At 38.4% G+C, this 22,350-nt stretch overlaps 1 protein-coding gene across 3 annotated transcripts in view; it reads right to left on the reverse strand.

The window, feature by feature from the left end:
• The window catches only part of SEL1L2 (SEL1L2 adaptor subunit of ERAD E3 ligase), a 137,491-nt gene that overhangs the window by 84,876 nt on the left and 30,265 nt on the right, over window positions 1-22,350 (reverse strand). The window contains exon 2 of one of the 3 annotated variants that reach the window (XM_032419652.1): window positions 22,273-22,328. The exons of the other annotated variants lie outside the window; for them this stretch is intronic. The gene's annotated coding sequence lies outside the window, so the exon portion shown is untranslated. The remainder of the gene's footprint in view (window positions 1-22,272; window positions 22,329-22,350) is intronic. 3 annotated transcript variants of the gene reach the window in all.

The following is a 22,350-nucleotide window of genomic DNA, read 5'->3' on the forward strand; positions in this document are numbered from 1 at the left end:
ACAGCTCAATGGTTTTTAGACTATTCACAGAAGTGTGTGACTAGCTCCAGTCAATTTTAGAACATTTTTGTCACCTCGAGAAGAAACCATGAGTCCTTTAGTTATTAGCCTCCCTATTCTCCCATTCCCCCTACCCCAGCCTCAACAACCACTAATCTATGCTTTGTCTCAATGGATTCCCCTCTTCTGGATTTTCACATGAATGAAATCATATAGTATATGGTATAGTATATGGGTTTTTGTGACTGACTTCTTTCACTTAGCATAACATTTTCCAGGTTGATCCATGTTGTAGTATGGCCAAATAATATTCCTTACATGGATATACTACATTTTGTTCATACATTTGTCTGCTGATGGACATTGGAGCTGTTTCCAACTTTTGGCTATTATGAATAATGGCTGCTATAAACGTTCATGTACAAGTTTCTGTGTGGATATGTTAAGGACTTTAAATGTGATTCTTCTTATTGAAGTGTGGCCAGATTAAGCAATTAAAAATACAAAATGCCCAGTTAAATTTGAACTTCACACAAGCAATGAATTTTTTTTAAAGTGTAAGAACATGACCAATATTGCATGTTAACAGACAGACCCCGTGTAAAATGGCTCAAAATCAACAGGTGGGTGTTCAAGTCAGTGGCAGCTCTGCTCTGTGCTGTCATTCAGAGACTCAGGCAGGCAGACGCTATGCCAAGCTTCAGCATGTGGATTCCAAGGTATCCCTGAGCATTTGCATCTAGCAGACAGAAAGGGAAAGAGCATAGAAGATCATGTGCAGAATGGGGTTTTGTTTTGTTTCATTTGGTTTGCTTCTTTTTCTTTTAATAAGCCAGACCTGGAAGTGGCACAGGGTGGCATACATTTTCCATTGTCTGAAACTGTCACATGGCCTCACCCAAATGCACGGGGAGAATGGAAACCTAATGCAACAGAACAAAACAAAACAAAACCCTGCTGTTCTAAGAACTGGGGAGACAGCCATAAACAAAAAAAAATTCTCTGCACTCAAAAAGCTGATGTTCTGGTGGGGAAGATAATAATCAACTAATCAACTGATAAAAGCAGGGTTTTTGTTTTGTTTTGTTTTTGTTTTTAAGAGTAGAGAGGGAATTGATAAAAGTTGGTCTTATTTGGTACAGGATGGTTAGGGACAAGGTCTCTGATAACATTTGAATAGACCCCTATGTGGGTAAGGAGGGAGTTAGTCCTACAAATACCATAGGAAAGAGACTTCTGGCAGAGGGAACAGTAAAAGCAAAGGCCCTGAGGTAGGAGCACACTGGTGTGAGAGTGAGATGGTGCAGCTGCAGCAGAATGGGGGAGGGGGAGTAGTAAATAAGGCAGAGGCAGCTCTGAGGCCGGCATCAGGATTCTGAACTGTGTTGTGTGTGAAGGAGAGACTCTTGGAGGGTTCTGAGTAGAAGAGTGATATTGACTGACTTAAATTTCAAAAGGATCACCCTGGCTGCTATATGTTGGAGAAAGGGTGGGAAAAGAGAGGTTCCTGAAATAAACTGGGCGAGAGTTGACGGTGGCCATGAAGTAAGAAGATGGTCGGGGGAAGTGGTGATAGTGGTTGGTTTCTGAATGTATTTCAGAGTTATTACTGGCAGGATTTTCTGTTGAAGGATTTATAATGTGTATTTTAGTTTCAAACAGCAAACCCAATGGAAGTATGTTTCTAAACTCTAAGTTTAAAGTATGTGCTTTGGAAGTGTTTTTAAACTCCTAAGGGCCATTAAAGATTAACCATAGCTCTCCATCAGAGTGACATGATGTTCCAATAATGCCTTACCTAGCCCTCCTGCCTCTTTGCTTCCCTGTCTCCTAAAGATTCATGGCTGGATGAGTTTTTCTTAAGCATCTGTTTGAACATATCACTCCCCAACTCAGAAACCCTCAGTTCTCAGTGGCAACAGGATAAAATCAAAGTTGGGTGGACAGAATCTAATATTCTTCACAGTCTAGGCTAAAAATGTCATAGTAACCTTACTTCTTACTACTCCCACACCTACACAGACATCCACTACAGTCAAACTCTTCTACCTCCTGTTCCCCAAATAGAAGGGCTTCTTTCCTACTTCCTCATCCTTGCTTATTCAGTTTTAATTGATCCCTCTTTCCTATTATCCTAAATATCACTCCTGTTCCCAGGCCTACCTCAAATTCCTTCTCCCCAAAGCCCTCCCATTTCACTCTCCCACAGTGATCTCCCTTCCCTCCGACCTTATGGTGTCTTCCCTTCTTGGTTAGCAGTAGCTCACTGCTCTATGGTCTCTACAGCTGAGATCATTCCATAGCATACAGTTCACATTTTATCTGCTCAATTAATTATAGATGCTTTAGAAACTTTTTTGTATAGTTCTCATCTCAAGTAGAATGTCTTGAGTAAAGGGGATCCTAATGAATGTGTGGATTTCTTTATTTGGGGGAAATCCCCTGTTTTCTTAAAGCACAGGAAAGGTAGAAGCATCCTCTTCTAAGAGAAACTAAACTATCTGTGGGCTTGGAGAAAAGAAGGTTTGAATTTATCTTACTGTACATTTAATCTTAATTTATTTGTGGCTAGATCATGCTTTTTGTGGCTACAGGCATTTCCAAAGTAGGACCTAGTCCTATGGTACTTTGCCTGAAAGCAAAAACAAACACACAACAACAGTACTGGAATGCAGAACACATTTTTAATAGCTTCCTGTTTAAAAATGTAAGCCGTCTGCTATGGCTAGAGGTTTGACTTAAGGTTTTTTACATTGTTTTGTTTGGATGGTAATTAATAAGTTTTATTCTTAAAACAACACACAAGTTTACTTAAAAAAAATTTTTTTTTAAGGTTTTTATTTATTCGACAGAGAGAGAGAGAGAGAGCACAAGTAGGCCGAGCAGCAGGCAGAGGGAGAGGGAGAAGCAGGCTCTCCGCTGAGCAGGGAGCTGACGCAGGGCTCGATCCCAGGACCCTAGGATCATGACCTGAGCTGAAGGCAGCCGCTTAACCGACTGAGCCACCCAGGTGCCCCACAAGCTTACTTTTTAAATATTTTGATTACTTGTTAACATACGAACAGATAACTTATTCAAAATTGTTCATCATAATTACTCATACTCCAAAATAAACGTTATAGATTTTAAAAATTTCATTTACATTTCCTTCTTATTTTCTGTTCAGCACTAATTAACTATGTCTAACTGTGGGCAAGTTAATTAACCCCTCTGTGACTCAGTTTACAATAAACATAAATAGTAAATGTAAATGTAAAATGGGGTAATAATATTGCCTATATTATTGGATTGTTGTGAGGATCTTTTAAGTTAATACATGTGAAAACCCTTGTATATAGCAAACAATCCATAAATATCAGCTGTTATTATTATTATATTGACTATATATGCACCCTATGTAAATAAATGTTACTATTTTTCTGTTTCAGATTCTAAACTACTAGGTCCTAGGTATTTTGGCTATTTAATTTGCTCTGTTCATCAGTGAACTAGGATGTTTCAGCCTGGGATAAGCAGAATATCTAAGCACCTTTTCATTAGCAGAATATATTTTTATGATATATATTTTCTGGACTAATTTCACTTAAGGACAGTAAACAACAATTTTAGCATATCCTAGGACCCTACTGCTGCCAGAGATGCTTTTGATGCTGAATATAAGTTAGCCCCTAAATTTTCAATAACAACAACATGACTAGTGTTAATGGGACTTTAACAGCCTCCTCAAATAATTTTTGAGAGGCAGCAGGTATGAAATAATCAAGTAATGAACCAACCTGTTCTTTAAGGCTAAAAGAATCAGTGATTCATTCATTCAATACATTTACGCTGGACATTCACTAGGAACTGGAAGGTAGAGAGGAATCTGTCTGATCTTATGGAACTTCCATTCGTCTGTGAGAAGGCAATAACCAATAAATAAATAAGTGAACAAGTTAGTATCAGATGTCAATACATGCTATGAAGAGATTAAAACAAGGAGATGTAAAGAGTGAAATGTAGGATGAGGAGGGGTTGGTGCATAGCTCACAGTGAAGAAAAGCCTCACTGAAGAGGTGACTTTGGAGCCAAGAATTTAATGACAAGAAAGCAGTTCTGCATAGTTAGGCGGCAGAGCATTTCAGGCAGAGGGAACATGTTCTAAAGTGGGAACAAACTTGTATGCTCTAGGAATAAGGCCCAAGTAGCTGAATGAGTATGAGTTAAGGGAAGAATTGTAAAAGAGGAAGACAGAGAGAGAAGTAGGGGGTCACATCATATAGGGATATGATATGGAGTATTTTATTCAAAAGATAAGAGGAAGATACCAGAGTGTTTTAGGCGACATACTCTGATTTATATTTTAGAAAGAAAGAAAGAACATTCTGGCTGAGATGTGAGGAGCAGATTGCACAGGATTAAGAGTGGGACCAAGAAGAATGGTTCAGAGACTACTGTAGTCAACCAGGTGAGGGATGATGAGATTTGAAGTGCAGAAGTAATGGAGATAAACTACTTGGGCAAACTTAGGATATGTTTTGGAGGTAGTGCAGCTGGGGATTGGATATGGATCGGAAGTAGGGTAAGAGAAAGGACAAAGTCAAAGATAACTTCTTGTCTTTTGACGAGACCAGTTGAGGGGATGGAGATTCCAGTTACAAGGATGAAGAAGAATGGGAAGCAAGGGTGAATTTTGGAGGAGGAAATCAGTCTCACCCCACCCAGACACATAACTGTATATGTGGTAATGTCTCCAAACTGTGTGACTGTCTATGAAAAACAAAAATGTTTCGGTTTTTTTGTCTAAGAGGAGTAAGTGTGAGCTATGTTTGCTATGGAATGAGAAGTGAGTATCATTCCTTGCAAAAGAGAGATAGGTGAGAAGTTAAAGAAGGACTGGTGGGTAAGGATTCTTTGCCTGTCAGTGACTTATTTTCCCTAGGGCTCAACAAAGGCTTTCTTGCTTTCCTTAACTATGTCCCTTTTTCTTTCCTGGCTCACATGCCCCAAAATAGCCACTGTTCCTTGGCATTGTGTAATACCCTAAATTCTGCTGAAAAACTTCTCTGGAAAAAGAGCACATGGAAGGTAAGAGCTTATTGAAAGCATCAGTGAGGACAACAGGAATGGCAAACTGAGAGTAGCTCAGCACCTCCTCATTAGTGGCCCTTGTCTAGGTGAAAGAATGAGGTGCTACAGGGTTGTAGAAGAGACAGCAACACAGGCTGCTGTCTTTGGTCTGGCAAGAGGGAGGAACTGAATTTCCATTTTCTCCATTATATATAGATGTGGATTCCATATCCTATGTTTAGGTCACTCTATTTCCGAAGAGTATGAACATTAGTGCTCTAGGCATTATCAGAGAAAAGCCAAATTATGGAGAAAGCCAGGAGGAAGTGGAAAAAAAGAAAAGAGTTTTCTTAGGTCATTGGTTCTCAGAGTATGGTCCCTGGAAATGGCAACACCAGCATCACATGGGAGTCATAAATGCAAATTATCAGCCCCACGTGGGAGTCACAAATGCAAATTATCAGCCCCACTCAAGGTCTACAGAATAGAAACTCTGAGGGTGAAGCCCAGCAACATGTGTTTTAACAAGTCCTTCAGGTGATTCTGATATATGCTAAAGTTTGGGAACCCTTGCCCTAGGTCATAGCGAAGAAGGTAGTCAGCCAAATTAAAGTGGAATTAAAATACATAAATAAAATTGTATAAAAATTTATATCACTCATCAGATAGTGAAAATATCTACACATATAGCAAAGATTCACATTGATGTTGTCTGGAATTATGGTTTTATTTATTTATTTATTTTTAAGATTTTTATTTATTTATTTGTCAGAGAGAGAGAGAGCACAAGCAGGGGGAAATGGCAGGCAGAAGGAGAAGCAGGCTCCCTGCTGAGCAAGGAGTCCCATGTGGGACTCTGGCCCAGGACCCTGGGATTATGACCTGAGCCAAAGGCAGACACTTAACTGACTGAGCCATCCAGGCATCCTTAAATTATGGTTTTAATCAGCTATTTAAGGTATATCAGGTTATTCAAGCTTTCTAGTTTGTCTTAAATAAATGTATATATATTTGGAAAAAAGAGACTGTCACTTTTGAAGTTGCAAATCTCACTGTTTTATAGTTTTTCTTCCTTAAAGTAAGATGCTATTTATGAGATGCTTATATTGAAGCAAAGATATTTTTAGTGATGGTCTTAGTGTTTTTCATTTTGCCTAAAGTATTTTCAGTTAAGAATAAAAAACAATCTTAGAATACTTTTTCCTAATATGCCTAATTTTTTAAAAAAATTTTTTAAAAATTAAAAATTTTAGTATTTTTTAAATTAAAAAAAAAGCAAATATGGCAATAGCCACCCCTAAGTTAAAAGAATAGTTATCTGTTATAGAGAAGAAATAATTCATTCATCAGTAAAAACATTTATTTTTCTTGGAAAAGACAGGGCTAATTATTTTATTGTGTATTTGTATATCTACCTTCTAAAGTCACCAAATGACAATAGTCCACAGCTATCCAAGGATGATTTTTGAAATATAGGAAAATGGTAAAGTAGAAAGTAAAAGGGGAAAATAAAATAGCATTAGTGATACTAATAATATAGTGCTAGCATAACATTTCTGATAATTGATAAATGCATTATAAGGGTAGCTTTCTGAAATTAAGAGAACATTAAGAACTGATATATACTGGAATACTTATACTCTGAATTTTTAAATGCAAGGAGCAGAAAATTGTATTTAAACACATAGCCATATTAAGTATTCATGGTAAGTTATCTATAGATTATTAAAATCAAAAGGAAACCCTAGAAAACTGTTTTTTGTCACTAATTTCAGTACTCGTTTTTCCTCATAAATTTCACGAAAGTTACTGACAAATAGTTTCTGTTCTGTATCTGATACAAATATTGCTAAACAATGATATTCTTTCATTTATAAATATTTATCAAGCACTTACTATATTTGAGAGATTCTAAGGCTCTGAGATATAGAAGTGAACAAAAAATAAACAGCCTGTATTCATGGAGCTCAATATCCAGAGGGAAGTCAAATATGAACAATTATATAAATACATAATGATATGTGATAATAAAACATTTAGAAAGTGATGAAGTATGCTATTTTAGAAAGATGATTAAGAAAAGTTTTGTTTAAAATTTCTTTTGTATTGTTTTTTCAGGGAGAAACATAGGAGTACATATCTGAATAAAGTATGTACTGGGGGCAATGAGCCACCTGATTACCTGACAGATCATCCCAGGCAGAGGGAAGAGCAGGCCCTAAGGTAGGAATATACTTGAGATTCTAAACATATTATGGAGGCCAAGATGGCTGGAATGGAGTGAGTAATGGGGAGAGTGGTCAGAGCTCAGATAAAGAGCAAAGAACAGGTCATGCAAGGTCCTGAAGGACAGGATGAAGAGTTTGACTTTGTGCTATGTATAATGGAACACATATTTTGAGGTGAACAGACTACAGTAGAGTAAGAATGTAGTCAGAACCAGGGAGTTGACTACCACAGTAGTCAACACAGTCTAAATGGGTGACATTGGTGTTTGGTGGTAGAGTAGTTAAGTGATTGGATTCAGGATGTATTTTAAAGACCAAGATAGTTGGGGTGTTGGGTATGAAAGAAGTAGAAAGTGACTTTTAGCATCTGGTGGATGAAGGAGCCATTTGTTGGTATGAAAGACACCAGGGAGGAACAGGTTTGGGGTTGAGGAAAACCAAGAGGTCAGTAGTCAACATGTCGAGTGTCAGATGCCTTTTAGATATCCCCGTAGAGATGTCTAAGCCACATTTAGGCAATTTGTGTCTTGAGTTGAGGCAGTGTACGTGGTTATAGATGTTGGTAGATTATTAATAGAGTGGATGAGGGGGATGTAAAATCAGTCTTTAGACTCTATTTTTTCAATGAGAAAAAGAAAAATATCAAAGTCATCAGCGAAGAGTGAGGGATAGATGTGCTGGATTTAAGGAAGACAGGAGAAAATATGAAACAGAAGCCTTAGAGATAGGGGATAATAAATTTGACTAGGGAGATATTCAGGTTTGCAGAGAAACACTGAAGGCCTAATTGAGGCTTGTGATCATGAAATTAAAATGAGACTGGTTGTGTTTATTTCCAGCCACATTTCAGCTACTTGGGTGCAGGGACTGAATAGTGGAGAACTGTATTCAGTCAGGGTTGAGGTTTCACCACTAAACTGGATGGAGTGCAAGAGGAGTAACTAAATGGAAGGTCTGTATGAGGCAGTGATTTTACATGACCCTCAAACCCTTATCTGCAATTCCCAAATCCAAAAAATCTGAAAACCTAAAGCTTTTTCAGTAGTTTGGTGCTCAAATTCAGTTAGTAGGAAAACCTGTCTGGACCTGATGTGAAGTTATTTATGTTCTTTATTAACCCCATTTAATGTGAATATTCATGTTTTGCTGCATAAATAATAATATGCTTGAAAACAATGTATTTCCCCAGTCTCAGCTGGAGGTATCCTATAATATATGATATGTAGGTCTGTGTCCTATATGACATGTATGTCTGTGTGTGTAGTAGTATATTTCCACAATTAAAAAAAGCAACCCTGAATTCTGCCTCAAAGTCTTCCAATAAATTGAAGAGGAGAAGACATTTCCCAACTCATTCTATGAAGCCAGCATTACCCTGATATCAAAGCAAGACAAGGACACTACAAGAAAACTACAGACCAATATTCCTGATGAATATTGATGTAAAAATCTTCAACAGAATACTAGCAAATAGAATTCAAGAGTACATTAAAGGATTATACAGTATGACCAAGTAGGAATTATTCCTGGAATGCAAGGATGTTTCAACATAAAAAATTGATCAATGTAATAACAACATTAACAGACTGAAGGGGAAAACCCCCACATGATCATCTCAATTAATGTAGAAAAAGCATTTGACAAAATTCAATACCTTTTCATGATCAAATCACTCACAAACTAGGAATAGATAGCAACTACCTCAACATAACAAAAACCATATGTAAAAAACCCACAGCTAACCACATTCTTAACAGTAAAAGACTGAAAGCTTTGCCTCTAATATTAGGAACAAGGAAAGGATGTCACTCCACCACTGCTATTCAACATAGTACTAGAAGTCCTAGCCAGAGCAATTAGGCAAGAAAAAGAAATAAAAGACATCTAACTTGGAAAGGAGAAATAAAATTATCTCTGCTTACAGATGACATGATCTTATATGTAGAAAACTCTAAGATTCCACAAAAAATTTTAGAATAAATTTAGCAAAGTTGCAAGATACAATATCAACACACAAAAGTCAGTTGCATTTCTATATACTAACAATGAACAAGCCTAAAAGAAAATTAAGGAAGCAATTCCATTCAAAACAGCATCAAAAAAATAAAACACTCAGAAATAAACTTACCAAGGAGGCATAAGACAAACATTGAAAACTACGTAAGTCTGCTAAGAGAAATTAAAGAAGAATAAAAATAAATAGACATCATGTGTTCACGAAGTGAAAGATTCAATATTGTTAAAATGTTAATAGTACCCAAAGTGATTACAGATTCAGTACAATCCCTATCAAAATCCCAGTGGCATTTTTTTCTTCAGAAATAGAAGAATTCTCCAAAATTCATTTGGAATCTGAGGGACTCTGACTAGCCACAACAATCTGGAGAGATAAAAACAATGTTGTAGGTCTCACATTTCCTAATATCAAAATTTTTTTACAAAGCTATAGTAATTAAGACAGTGTAGTAATGGAATAAAGACAGACATGAAAAGAACAGAGAGCTAGGCAGTAAACCTTCATATATGGTCAAATGGTCTTCAACAACAGTGCCAAGACCATTCAGTGGAGGGAAAGGACAGTCTTTTCAACAAATTTGACTGGGAAAATTGGATATCCACATACAAAAGAATAAAGTATACTATATACAAAAGTTAACTCAAAATAGGTTAAAGACCTAAATGTAAGACCTGAAAGTATAAAAACTCCTAGAAGAGAACATAGAGAAAAGCTTTATGATATTGGATTTGGTGATGATTTCTTGGATATGATACCAAAAGCATAGGCAAAAAAGTAAAAATAGATAAACTGGGCCACATCAAAATTTAAAGCTTCTGTGTATCAAAGGGCATTATCAAGAGAATGAAAAAGCAACACATGGAAGGGAGAAAATATTGGCAAATTATGTAGATGATAAGTGGTCAATATCTAGAATATATAAAGAACTCTTACAATTCAACAATAAAAAGTCAAATGATTCTATTTAAAGGGGTACCTTGGGTGGCTTTTGATTTTGGCTCAGGTCATGATCTCTAGCTTGTGAGATCGAGTCCTGTGATAGCTCTGTGCTGGGCATGGAGCCTGCTTAAGATTCTCTCTCTCCCTCTCCCTCAGCCCCTCCTCACCCTTGTGCATGCATGTACACATGCTCTCTCTCTCTCTCAAAAAATAAAAATTAAAAAAATGGGCAAAGGACTTGAATAGACATTTCCCCAAAGAAGATATAAATGACCAATAAGCGCATGAAAAGATGCTCAACATCACTAACCATAAGGGAAATGTAAATCAAAACCACAATGAGATACCACCTCACACCCATTAGGATGGTTAATATAAAAAACACCCACCAACCCAGCAACATAGAAAAATCACAAGTGTTGGTGATGATGTGGAGAAATTAGACTCTTGTGCACTTATACCTAAAAGAACTGAAAGCAGGATATCAAGATATTTGTACACTCATGTTCATAGCAGCATTATTCACAATAGCCAAAAGTTGTAAGCAACCCAGTGTCCATCATGGATAAATGTATAAACAAAATGTGGCATATACATACAATAGAAAATTATTCAGCCTTAAAAAGGAAGGAAATTCTGACACATGCTACATGAGGATGAACCTTTAGGATGTTAAGCTAAGTGAAATAAGCCAGTCACAAAAAGACAAATACTGCATGATTCTACTTATATGAGATGCTTAGAGTAATCAAATCATAGAACAGAGGGGCGCCTGGGTGGCTCAGTTGTTAAGCGTCTGCCTTCGGCTCAGATCATGATCCCAGGGTCCTGGGATCGAGCCCCGCATCAGGCTCCCTGCTCCATGGAGAGCCTGCTTCTCCCTCTCCCACTCCCCCTGCTTGTGTTCCTGCTCTCATTGTGTCTCTCTGTCAAAAAAAAAAAAAAAAAATCAGAACAGAAACTAGAATGGTGGTTGTCAGGGGCTGGGAGAGGAGAAGTGGATAGTTGTTTTGTGGGTATAGAGTTTCAGTTTTGCAAGATGAAAGAGTTCTGGAGATTGATTGTACAATACATGTACTAAGGTATACTAACACTAATCAACTGTACACTTAAAATAGTTATTTTATGTATATTTTACCACAATTAAACAAACAAAACCCCTTGAATTCTGAAACACATTTGTTCCCAAGGTTTTGAAAAAGGAACTGTGCTCCTGTAGTGTAGCCATCAACTCTCAGCTAACTAAGAAGGGATATGAGGATGTGAATGATGAACAGTGAAAGGGGCACATGGATTTGAGGTCCTGGTGGGACTGAAGCATTGATGGAGTAACTTGGAAAGCCCCAGGTGGTCTTCAGAGACTTGGAAGCTTAAACTTTTAATTTGGAAAAGACATAGTCCAGATTATGACCATGGGAGTAGAGAGAGGGTGTACGTAGTTACTGGAGCAAAAAAAAATCTAAATAATGGGATTGAGAAGCTAGAATTCATGCATACTGAAATCTCTGAGATCTGGAGAGAAAGGCCACTAGCCACTTCTCCATCCTCATCTCCTATTATTCTCCCAATAAAAATGTAGCAATAAGGAAAGGGAAGGATACCCACCACCCCAACTAGGACCAACATAATTGTGTTGAGGGAGAAAATGCTTGAGAGGGCTTCAGGGGAAGTTCTCAGGAGAAAACTAGATTTCAGCTACAGTGAGGGTAAAGGTAACATTTGGAGAAGTAGGACCCCAAGAGAGGTGATTAGAAAGAAAGTAAGGGTCCAGGGGATGGAGAAACCACCCATTTTATAACCAAAGTCTTGGGGAGATGGTAGTAACACGTTTAATTAAATCTGTAAACCCTTATTGTACATACTGCATGCAAAGCATTGCATTAGAAAAGATTAAAAGATATTTTCTTGCTTCTCTGGGCTTGGAGCTAGTTTGCAGTGACATGGCTAAATACACCAAGAATGTTGAAATCATTGGTAAATATGAGACCTATTATGGTGGCCTCCCTCAGGAGAATGGTGAAGAAAATTGAAATAAGCCAGCACACCAAGTACATTTGCTCCTTCTGTGGCAAAACCAAGATGAACAGATGAGATATGGGGATCTGGCACTGTTGTTCCTGCAGGAAAATGGAAGCTGGTGATACCTGGACCTATACCACCACTTCTGCCGTCACAGTAAAGTCCGCCATCAGACGACTGAGGGAATTGAAAGACCAGTAGAAGCTCCACCATTTGAAACACTGCTAGCCTATTACAAAAGCCTTCATTTATATAACAACAACAGCAACAAAGATACTTTCTTACCCTTTAGAAGCTCATGAAATCAAATTTAAGCAATATCAAACAGAGACTTCACAAAGCTAAAAAAAAAATCAGAATTTTTGGAAATTCCAAATTCCAGTAACTGTATTTGGTACATGGTAGGCATTGTGTTGAATGAATGTTTGTAATACAAAGATCTTTTAAATCTGAATGGGCTTAGTTATTCTACTTTGTAAATTGGGGGTAATAACTAGCTATTTAAATAACCGTTGACATCCTTTACAGAAATGTTGGGAGGAATAAAATGATGCAAAGGGATTTCACAAAGACTAAATCATCACATAACTGTAGGACATGATTATGAATACGAATTATGAATATAATGACATAAATCAAGGTACCAAAATATGTGAAAAACATCAATCTACTGGAACAAGACATTTATCTCAAAAACAAAAAGACTGTGTCTGTCTAGTTGAAATACAGAGTGAAACTGAGCACTCTTGGAACTCTGGTGAAACTGCTCAGTGCTGAGAGCTGGGCTACCTTTTCCTTGTTTTCAGAGTTTTCACTGTTGCTCTTGGTGGTGATTGTCATAATGGCCCCTCAGTGGTACACTTGAATTGCTCCTTAAAGGGGCATCAGTTACTCCCTGGTAGTACATTAGATACCTGGGGATTTATCATTTCTGTGATCATGATCATTCTTTAATACTGAAGAAAATAATACACAAAAATCCTGAAAATATTAGATCCTTACACAAGACAAAATGTCTTTAACTGTGTGTGTGTGTGTGTGTGTGTGTGTGTTTAGAAAGTGCATGTTGGGGGAATAGAGTAGATGACACTCTTTTTGTGAACTGTGGAGTTGTAAAGCCAGAAAGAGAAAAACTGGGAAAGAGAAGCTATACTTCGGTGGGTTTAAAAAAATTACAATGTAAATAGTAATTATTATGAAAGATAATCAGAATTTACCAAGTCTACAATGGGGTTAGAGATGGGGAAAGGTGTTTTCAGCCAGATAATATCTTATTTGCAAAGGAGTCATGAAACAATATGGCACGTTTAGTGAACAGAGGTTACTTTACTCTGGCTGCAGTGTAGAGTCCTTGGTATTTTCACTTCCGCTGTCTGAGCTCTATGACGTTGGTACTAAAGAAGTTTAAAAAAACAGATACTCCATTGGAAGTTGGTGAGATATACGAGCAGTCTACCCTGGCATGTTTTCTCATTTTTTTAGTACATTTTTTTATTATGTTATGTTAATCACCATACATCATTAGTTTTTGATGTAGTCTTCCATGATTCATTGTTTGCATATAACACCCAGTGCTCCATTCAGTATGTGCCCTCTTTAATACCCATCACCAGGCTAACCCATCCCCCACACCCCACCCCTCTAGAACCCCCAGTTTGTTTCTCAGGGTCCATAGTCTCTCATGGTTCGTCTACCCCTCTGATTTCCCCCCCTTCATTTTTCCCTTCCTACTATCTTCTTTTTTTTTTTTTTACATATAATGTAATATTTGCTTCAGAGGTACAGGTTTGTGATTCAACAGTCTTGCACAATTCATAGCGCTCACCATAGCACATACCCTCCCCAATGTCTATCACCCAGCCACCCCATCCCTCCCACTCCCTACCACTCCAGCAACCCTCAATTTGTTTCCTGAGATTAAGAATTCCTCATATCAGTGAGGTCATATGATACATGTCTTTCTCTGACTTATTTTGCTCAGCATAATACCCTCCAGTTCCATCCACGACGTTGCAAATGGCAACATTTCATTCCTTCTGATGGCTGCATAATATTCCATTGTGTATATATACCACTTCTTCTTTATCCATTCATCTGTCGATGGACATCTTGGCTCTTTCCACAGTTTGGCTATTGTGGACATTGCTGCTATAAACATCGGGGTGCACGTACCCCTTTGGATCCCTACATTTGTATCTTTGGGGTAAATACCCAGTAGTGCAATTGCTGGGTCATAGGGCAGCTCTGTTTTCAACTTTTTGATGAACCTCCATACTGCTTACCAGAGTGGCTGCACCAGCTTGCATTCCCACCAACAGTGTAGGAGGGTTCCCCTTTCTCCGCATCCTCACCAACATCTGTAGTTTCCTGACTTGTTAATTTTAGCCATTCTGACTGGTGTGAGGTGGTATCTCATTGAGGTTTTGATTTGGATTTCCCTGATGCCGAGCGACGTTGAGCACTTTTTCATGTGTCTGTTGGCCATTTGGATGTCTTCTTTGGAAAAATGTCTGTTCATGTCTTCTGCCCATTTCTTGATTGGATTATTTGTTCTTTGGGTGTTGAGTTTAATAAGTTCTTTATAGATTTTGGATACTAGCCCTTTATCTGATATGTCATTTGCAAATATCTTCTCCCATTCTATTGGTTGTCTTTTGGTTTTGTTGACTGTTTCTTTTGCTGTGCAAAAGCTTTTTATCTTGAAGTCCCAATAGTTCATTTTTGCCCTTGCTTCCCTTGCCTTTGGGGATGTTTCTAGGAAGAAGTTGCTGGAGCTGAGGTCGAAGAGGTTGCTGCCTGTGTTCTCCTTTAGGATGTTGATGGACTCCTGTCTCACATTTAGGTCTTTCAACCATTTTGAGTCTATTTTTGTGTGTGGTGTAAGGAAATGGTCCAGTTTCATTCTTCTGCACGTGGCTGTGCAATTTTCCCAACACCAATTGTTGAAGAGACTGTCTTTTTTCCATTGGATATTCTTTCCTGCTTTGTCGAAGATTAGTTGACCATAGACTTGGGGGTCCATTTCTGGGCTCTCTATTCTGTTCCATTGATCTATGCGTCTGTTTTTGTGCCAGTACCATACTGTCTTGATGTTTTTGTAATAGAGCTTGAAGTCAGGAATTGTGATGCCACCAGCTTTGCTTTTCTTTTTCAACATTCCTCTGGCTATTCGGGGTCTTTTTTGGTTCCATACAAATTTTAGGATTATTTGTTGCATTTCTTTGAAAACAGTGGATGGTATTTTGATAGGGATTGCATTAAATGTGTAGATTGCTCTAGGTAGCATTGACATCTTCACAATATTTGTTCTTCCAATCCATGAGCATGGGACATTTTTCCATTTCTTTGTGTCTTCCTCAATTTCTTTCATGAGTATTTTATCGTTTTCTGAGTACAGATCCTTTGCCTCTTTGATTAGATTTATTCCTAGGTATCTTATGGTTTTGGGTGCAATTGTAAATGGGATCGACTCCTTAATTTCTCTTTCTTCTGTCTTGTTGTTGCTGTATAGGAATGCCACTGATTTCTGTGCATTGATTTTATATCCTGCCACTTGACTGAATTCCTGTATGAGTTCTAGCAGTTTTGGGGTGGAGTCTTTTGGGTTTTCCACATAAAATATCATATCATCTGCAAAGAGTGAGAGTTTGACTTCTTCTTTGCCGATTTGGATGCCTTTTCTTTTTGTTGTCTGATTGCTGTGGCTAGGACTTCTAATACTATGTTGAATAGCAGTGGTGATAGTGGACATCCCTGCCGTGTTCCTGACCTTAGGGGGAAAGCTCTCAGTTTTTCCCCATTGAGGATGATATTCGCTGTGGGTTTTTCATACATGGCTTTTATGATATTGAGGTATGTACCCTGTATCCCTATACTCTGAAGAGTTTTGATCAAGAAAGGATGCTGTACTTTGTCAAATGCTTTTTCTGCATCTAATGAGGACCATATGGTTCTTGTTCTTTCTTTTATTAATGTATTGTACCGCATTGATTGATTTGCGGATGTTGAACCAACCTTGCAGCCCAGAGATAAATCCCACTTGGTTGTGGTGAATGATCCTTTTAATGTACTTTTGGATCCTATTGGCCAGTATTTTGGTGAGAATTGTTGCATCCATGTTCATCAAGGATATTGGTCTGTAATTCTCCTTTTTGATAGGGTCTTTGTCTGGTTTGGGGATCCAGGTAATGGTGGCCTCATAAAACGAGTTTGGAAGTTTTCCTTCCATTTCTATTTTTTGGAACAGTTTCAGAAGAATAGGTATTAATTCTTTTTTGAATATTTGGTAGAATTCCCCTGGGAGGCCATCTGGCCCTGGGCTTTTGTTTTTTGGGAGATTTTTGATGACTGCTTCAATTTGCTTAGTGGTTATGGGTCTGTTCAGGTTTTCTATTTCTTCCTGGTTCAGTTTTGGTAGTTGATACATCTCTAGGAATGCATCCATTTCTTCCAGGTTATCTAATTTGCTGGCATAGAGTTGCTCATAATATGTTCTTATAATTGTTTGTATTTCTTTGGTGTTGGTTGTGATCTCTCCTCTTTCATTCATGATTTTATTTATTTGGGTCGTTTCTCTTTTCTTTTTGATAAGTCTGACCAGGGGTTTATCAATCTTGTTAATTCTTTCAAAGAACCAGCTCCTAGTTTCGTTGATCTGTTCTACTGTTCTTTTGGTTTCTATTTCATTGATTTCTGCTCTGATCTTTATTATTTCTCTTCTCCTGCTGAGTTTAGGCTTTATTTGCTGTTCTTTCTTCAGCTCCTTTAGGTGTAGGGTTAGGTTGTACATTTGAGACCTTTCTTGTTTCTTGAGAAAGGCTTGTATTGCTATATACTTGCCTCTTAGGACTGCCTTTGCTGCATCCCAAAGATTTTGAACAGTTGTGTTTTCATTTTCATTGGTTTCCATGAATTCTTTTAATTCTTCTTTAATTTTCTGGTTGACCCATTCATTCTTTAGTAGGGTGCTCTTTAGCTTCCATGTATTTGAGTTCTTTCTGACTTTCCTCTTGTGATTGAGTTCTAGTTTCAAAGCACTGTGCTCTGAAAATAGGCAGGGAATGATTCCAACCTTTCGGTACCGGTTGAGACCTGATTTGTGAGGTAGGATGTGATCGATTCTGGAGAATGTTCCATGGGCACTAGAGAAGAATGTGTATTCTGTTGCTTTGGGATGGAATGTTCTGAACATGTCTGTGAAGTCCATTTGGTCCAGTGTGTCACTTAAAGTCTTTACTTCCTTGTTGATCTTTTGCTTAGATGATCTGTCCATTTCAGTGAAGGGGGTGTTAAAGTCCCCCACTATTATTGTATTGTTGTCGATGTGTTTCTTTGCTTTTGTTATGAATTGGCTTATATAATTGCCTGCTCCCATGTTAGGGGCATAGATATTTGCAATTGTTAGATCTTCTTGTTGGATAGACCCTTTAAGTAGGATATAGTGTCCTTCCTCATCTCTTAATACAGTCTTTGGTTTAAAATCTAATTTGTCTGATACAAGGATTGCCTCCCCAGCTTTCTTTTGGTGTCCATTAGCATGGTAAATGGTTTTCCACCCCCTCACTTTCAATCTGGGGGTGTCTTTGGTTCTAAAATGAGTCTCTTGCAGACAGCATATCGATGGGTCTTGTTTTTTTATCCAATCTGATAGCCTGTGTCTTTTGATTGGGGCATTTAGCCCATTCACATTCAGGGTAACTACTGAAAGATATGAATTTAGTGCCATTGTATTGCTTGTAAGGTGATTGTTACTGTATATTGTCTGTGGTCCTTTTTGGTCTATGTTACTTTTAGGCTCTCTCTTTGCTTAGAGGACGCCTTTCAATATTTCTTGTAGGGCTGTTTTCGTGTTTGAAAATTCCTTTAGTTTTTGTCATGGAAGCTTTTTATCTCTCCTTCAATTTTCAATGACAGCCTAGCTGGATATAGTATTCTTGGCTGCATATTTTTCTCATTTAGTGCTCTGAATATATCATGCCAGTCCTTTCTGTCCTGCCAGGTCTCTGTGGATAGGTCTGTTGCCAGTCTAATGTTTCTACCATTGTAGGTTACAGATCTCTTCTCCTGAGCTGCTTTCAGGAATTTCTCTTTGTCTCTGAGACTCGTAAGTTTTAATATCAGATGTCGGGGTGTTGACCTATTTTTATTGACTTTGAGGGGCATTCTCTGTGCCTCCTGGATTTTGATGCCTGTTTCCTTCCCCAAATTAGGGAAGTTCTCTGCTATAATTTGCTCCCATATACCTTCTGCCCCTCTCTCTCTTTCTTCTTCTTCTGGGATCCCAATTATTCTAAGGTTTCGTCTTATGGTATCACTTATCTCTCGAATTCTGCCCTCGTGATCCAGTAGTTGTTTATCTCTTTTTTCTCAGCTTCTTTATTTTCCATCATTTGTTCTTCTATATCACTAATTCCTTCTTCTGCCTCATTTTCCGAGCAGTGAGAGCCTCCATTTTTGATTGCACCACATTAATACCCTTTTTGATTTTGACTTGGTTAGATTTTAGTTCTTTTATTTCTCCAGTTGGTTTCTCTAATATCTTCCATGCTTTTTTCAAGCCCAGCTAGTATCTTTAAAATCGTCATTCTGAACACTATTTCCGACATCTTACTAATGTCTGTATTGATTAGTTCCCTGGCAGTCGGTACTGCCTCTTGTTCTTTTTTTTGAGGTGATTTTTTCCATCTTGTCATTTTGTCCAGAGGACAATAGATGAATGAGAGAACAAAATGCTAACAGGGTAACAATGACCCCAGAAAAATATACACTAAACAAATAGAAGAAACCGGAAACGAGGAGAAAAGAAAGGTAAAGATAGAAAAAAGAGTAAAAAAAAGAAAAAGATAAAAAGAAAGAAACAAAGAAAAAAACAGAACATGATCAAATATGATCAGGCTGGTGCATAGATCAGTGCCAGACACTAGATTTTGGGTGTATTTTGGTCTGTTAGAGGAAACTACCTCCTAACATTTTAAAGAAAAAAAACTTATATTTGTACAAAAATAAGGGTAAATACGATGAAGGGATGGAATACGACTGTAAAGATGAAAATTATAAAAGATTTTATAATAGGAATGATAAGATAAGAAGTTGGTTGAAAAAAGAAAGAAGAGGATTTAAAAAGAAAAAAGAAAGAGGGAGAGAATGTGATCAGGCAGGAGACTAGAACAAAGCCATACACTAGAGATTTAGGGTATATTTTGGTCTGTTAGAAGACACTGTATCCCAAAATTTTAAAGAGAGAACAACTTATATATATATACCAAAAATAAGGTTACCTGCTATGAAGGGATAGAATATGACTCTAAAAATGAAAAATAAAAAAGATTTTTTAAAAAAGGGATTGGTAAGATGTTGGCTGAAAAAGGGAAAAAGAAAAATTCAAAAAAAAAAAAAAAAGAAAAAGTTAAAAAAAACATTAACTTTGAAAGACTAAAGAATCATGGGAGAAAAGCCATGAATTCTATGTGCTGGATTCCCGTAGTGCTGGCGGTAAACTTGGTCTTGGCTGGCGGTTCTTGCTGATCTTCTGGGGGAGGGACCTGTTGCCATGGTTCCCAAATGTCTTTGCCGGAGGCAGAATTGCCCCATCCTTGCCGGGTCGGGTTAAGTAATCTGCTCAGGTTTGTTCTCGGGAGCTTTTGTTCCCTGCAAGCTTTCCGTACAGCTTTGGAGGACGAGAGTGAAAATGGCGGCCTCTCAATCTGTGCCCCGAAAGGGCCAGGAACTTGGCGCCCCACTCCTCAGTGAGTCCCCAGAGAAAAGCAGTCAGTCACTCCCATCTCCCTGGTGTCCGGCCACACTCCGTGCTCACCTGGCCTGTGACCGAGCATTTCTATCTCTGGCGCAGGACCCCGTGTGGAGTCTCCAAACGCAGCAGATCCCTGCGGTGCGCTCCCACGCCGCTCCTCCCAGGGGAGGAAGAGGAGTCTCCCTGGATCTGCCGCTTGTTGGGTCCCTGCTGGAGGAGCAGTGGCCCCACTGTGCCGTGGATCATGGTTTATGGCAACCCCGAGCTGAGAGCCCACTCCTCGGTTCCATCTCTGCAGCCGGCTTCCCTGCTCCGATACCTGGGAGCTCTGCCACACTCAGGCAGCCCTGGTCTTTGTGTGAACCCGAGGGTCCTGAGACCACACTGTCCCAGAGAGGGTTCCACCCCTCGCTGAGCCACTGGAGCGACATCCCTCAGCAGAGCCGACTTCTAAAAGTTCTGATTTTGTGCTCCGCTGCTCTATCACTTGCCAGAAGCGGCTGATGGAAGCCCCCTTACCCGCCGTCTATCCTCCCGAATATCGCCTCGGATTCACTTCTCTGCATGTCCTACCTTCCAGAGAGTGGTCGCTTTTCTGTTCAGAGAGTTGCTGCTATTCTTTTCTTTGATCTCCTGTTGAGTTCATAGGTGTTCAGAATGGTTTGATCCTTATCTAGCTGAATTCCTGGGACCAGATGACATTTAGGTCTCCTACTCCTCTGCCATCTTGCTCCTCCCCCTCTGTTTTCTCACTTTTGACATGAAGATAGTGCTTTTGTTTTTTCCACATTCTGAGATCTTTTAGTATAGTTTATGTATTTTTTGCTTGGCTTTACATGGGTAGGGCTAGGGTCCTTTCTGTATTTAGTATATGGGCCTCATTGACTAATGCTGGGCATTGGGGAGGATACCTATGATCAGCGCCCTCGATCTCATGGAGCTCCTTAATTACAAAGGATGCTTTCATATGTTATTGGGCAGGCACTGCATATCACAAGATATCAAGAGCCCACAAGGGAAAGCCAGATGACCTGATGCTTCTGCCTGTCTAAGGATAAACTCTGAGCTTATGCGAAGGTCACTTCTATTTCTGCAGATAATAATCCCATTGCTGATTATGGAATGTTTTAGTTAGGGTAATGGGGAACAGCTAAATTTGGAGGAGTTTAGAAAATGTGGTGATGTAGGGAGGAATTTTTAATTTATATAAACATTTTTTCAAAGTTTACTTATTTAATTAGGATTTAAGATTTATTGATTTCTTCAATAAACATTTATTGAGTGCCTGCTATGTGTGGGACACTGTTCTAGTTGCTGGGATAATAGCAGTGATCAACACAGACAAAAACCCCTGCTCCCATGGAATTTATATTCCAGTGGAGGGAGAATGAGAACAAACATAACAAAATATGACATGTTATTTAGTGATAACTCTGAGAGGTCAAATATAGCAGGGAAGGGAGACAGACATAAGGTGTTGTGATAGGGCTTGCAATTTTAAATAGTGTGATTGCAAATTTACAGAATGGTCAGGGAAGGACCCTCCAAAAAGATGACAGTTGAGCAAAGATCTGAAGAAGGTGAGGGTAGGAAGCCACATGGTTATCTGGGTTCCAGGATGTTCCAGCCAGAAAGAGCAGAAAGGTGGGTACATGCCTGGGGTTTCTGAGAAATAGCACAGAGCCCAATGTGTCCAGAATGGTGTAAAGGAGACAGTAGTAGGAGATAATGCCAGATTAGAAATATGGGGCCAGACCACAGAGCCTAATAGGTAAGGCACTGGTTTTACTCTGTGAGATGGGATGCCATGAAAGGGTTTCAAGTAAAGGAGTGACTTGAAATGAGTTACAGTTATAGGATCAATAATGGTCGCTGGGTTGAGAACAGACTGAAAATGTTGAATCCTCTACTTCCAAGATGTTAGAAGAAATCATGAAATTAATAAAGTTTAATAAGCACCTGTGACTATAAGCCAGACTGGTCTCTGTCCTTTTTGTTTTAATATTTAGAACTTCAGACAGGTCATGGCTTATGAGAAAGCTCAGGGATAACATTCTTATTTTCTCACAGTGGAATGAGTAAATATTTAAGTGAATGAACAAAAATTATTGATTGATTGACAATGAAGCAAAAAAAAAAAAAGAATAGAAACAGCAGCCAGTATAATTACTTGGTTAAGAAATTCTGAGCATGCTGAATAAATACTATGTATAATGCCTATAGCCTAAATTTTGTACTAGAGAAATATAATGGTTTAGCAAAATATTTACCTGTGTGGTGGCATTTCTTTCCTTTTGCTTTTTACTATGTTCTTCTGCTTCGATATCTACAATGTACAAAAATTTTTA

Source organism: Phoca vitulina, unplaced genomic scaffold, assembly GCF_004348235.1.
Source record: "Phoca vitulina isolate PV1807 unplaced genomic scaffold, GSC_HSeal_1.0 scaffold22, whole genome shotgun sequence".
NCBI classification, from domain to species: Eukaryota; Metazoa; Chordata; class Mammalia; order Carnivora; family Phocidae; genus Phoca; species Phoca vitulina.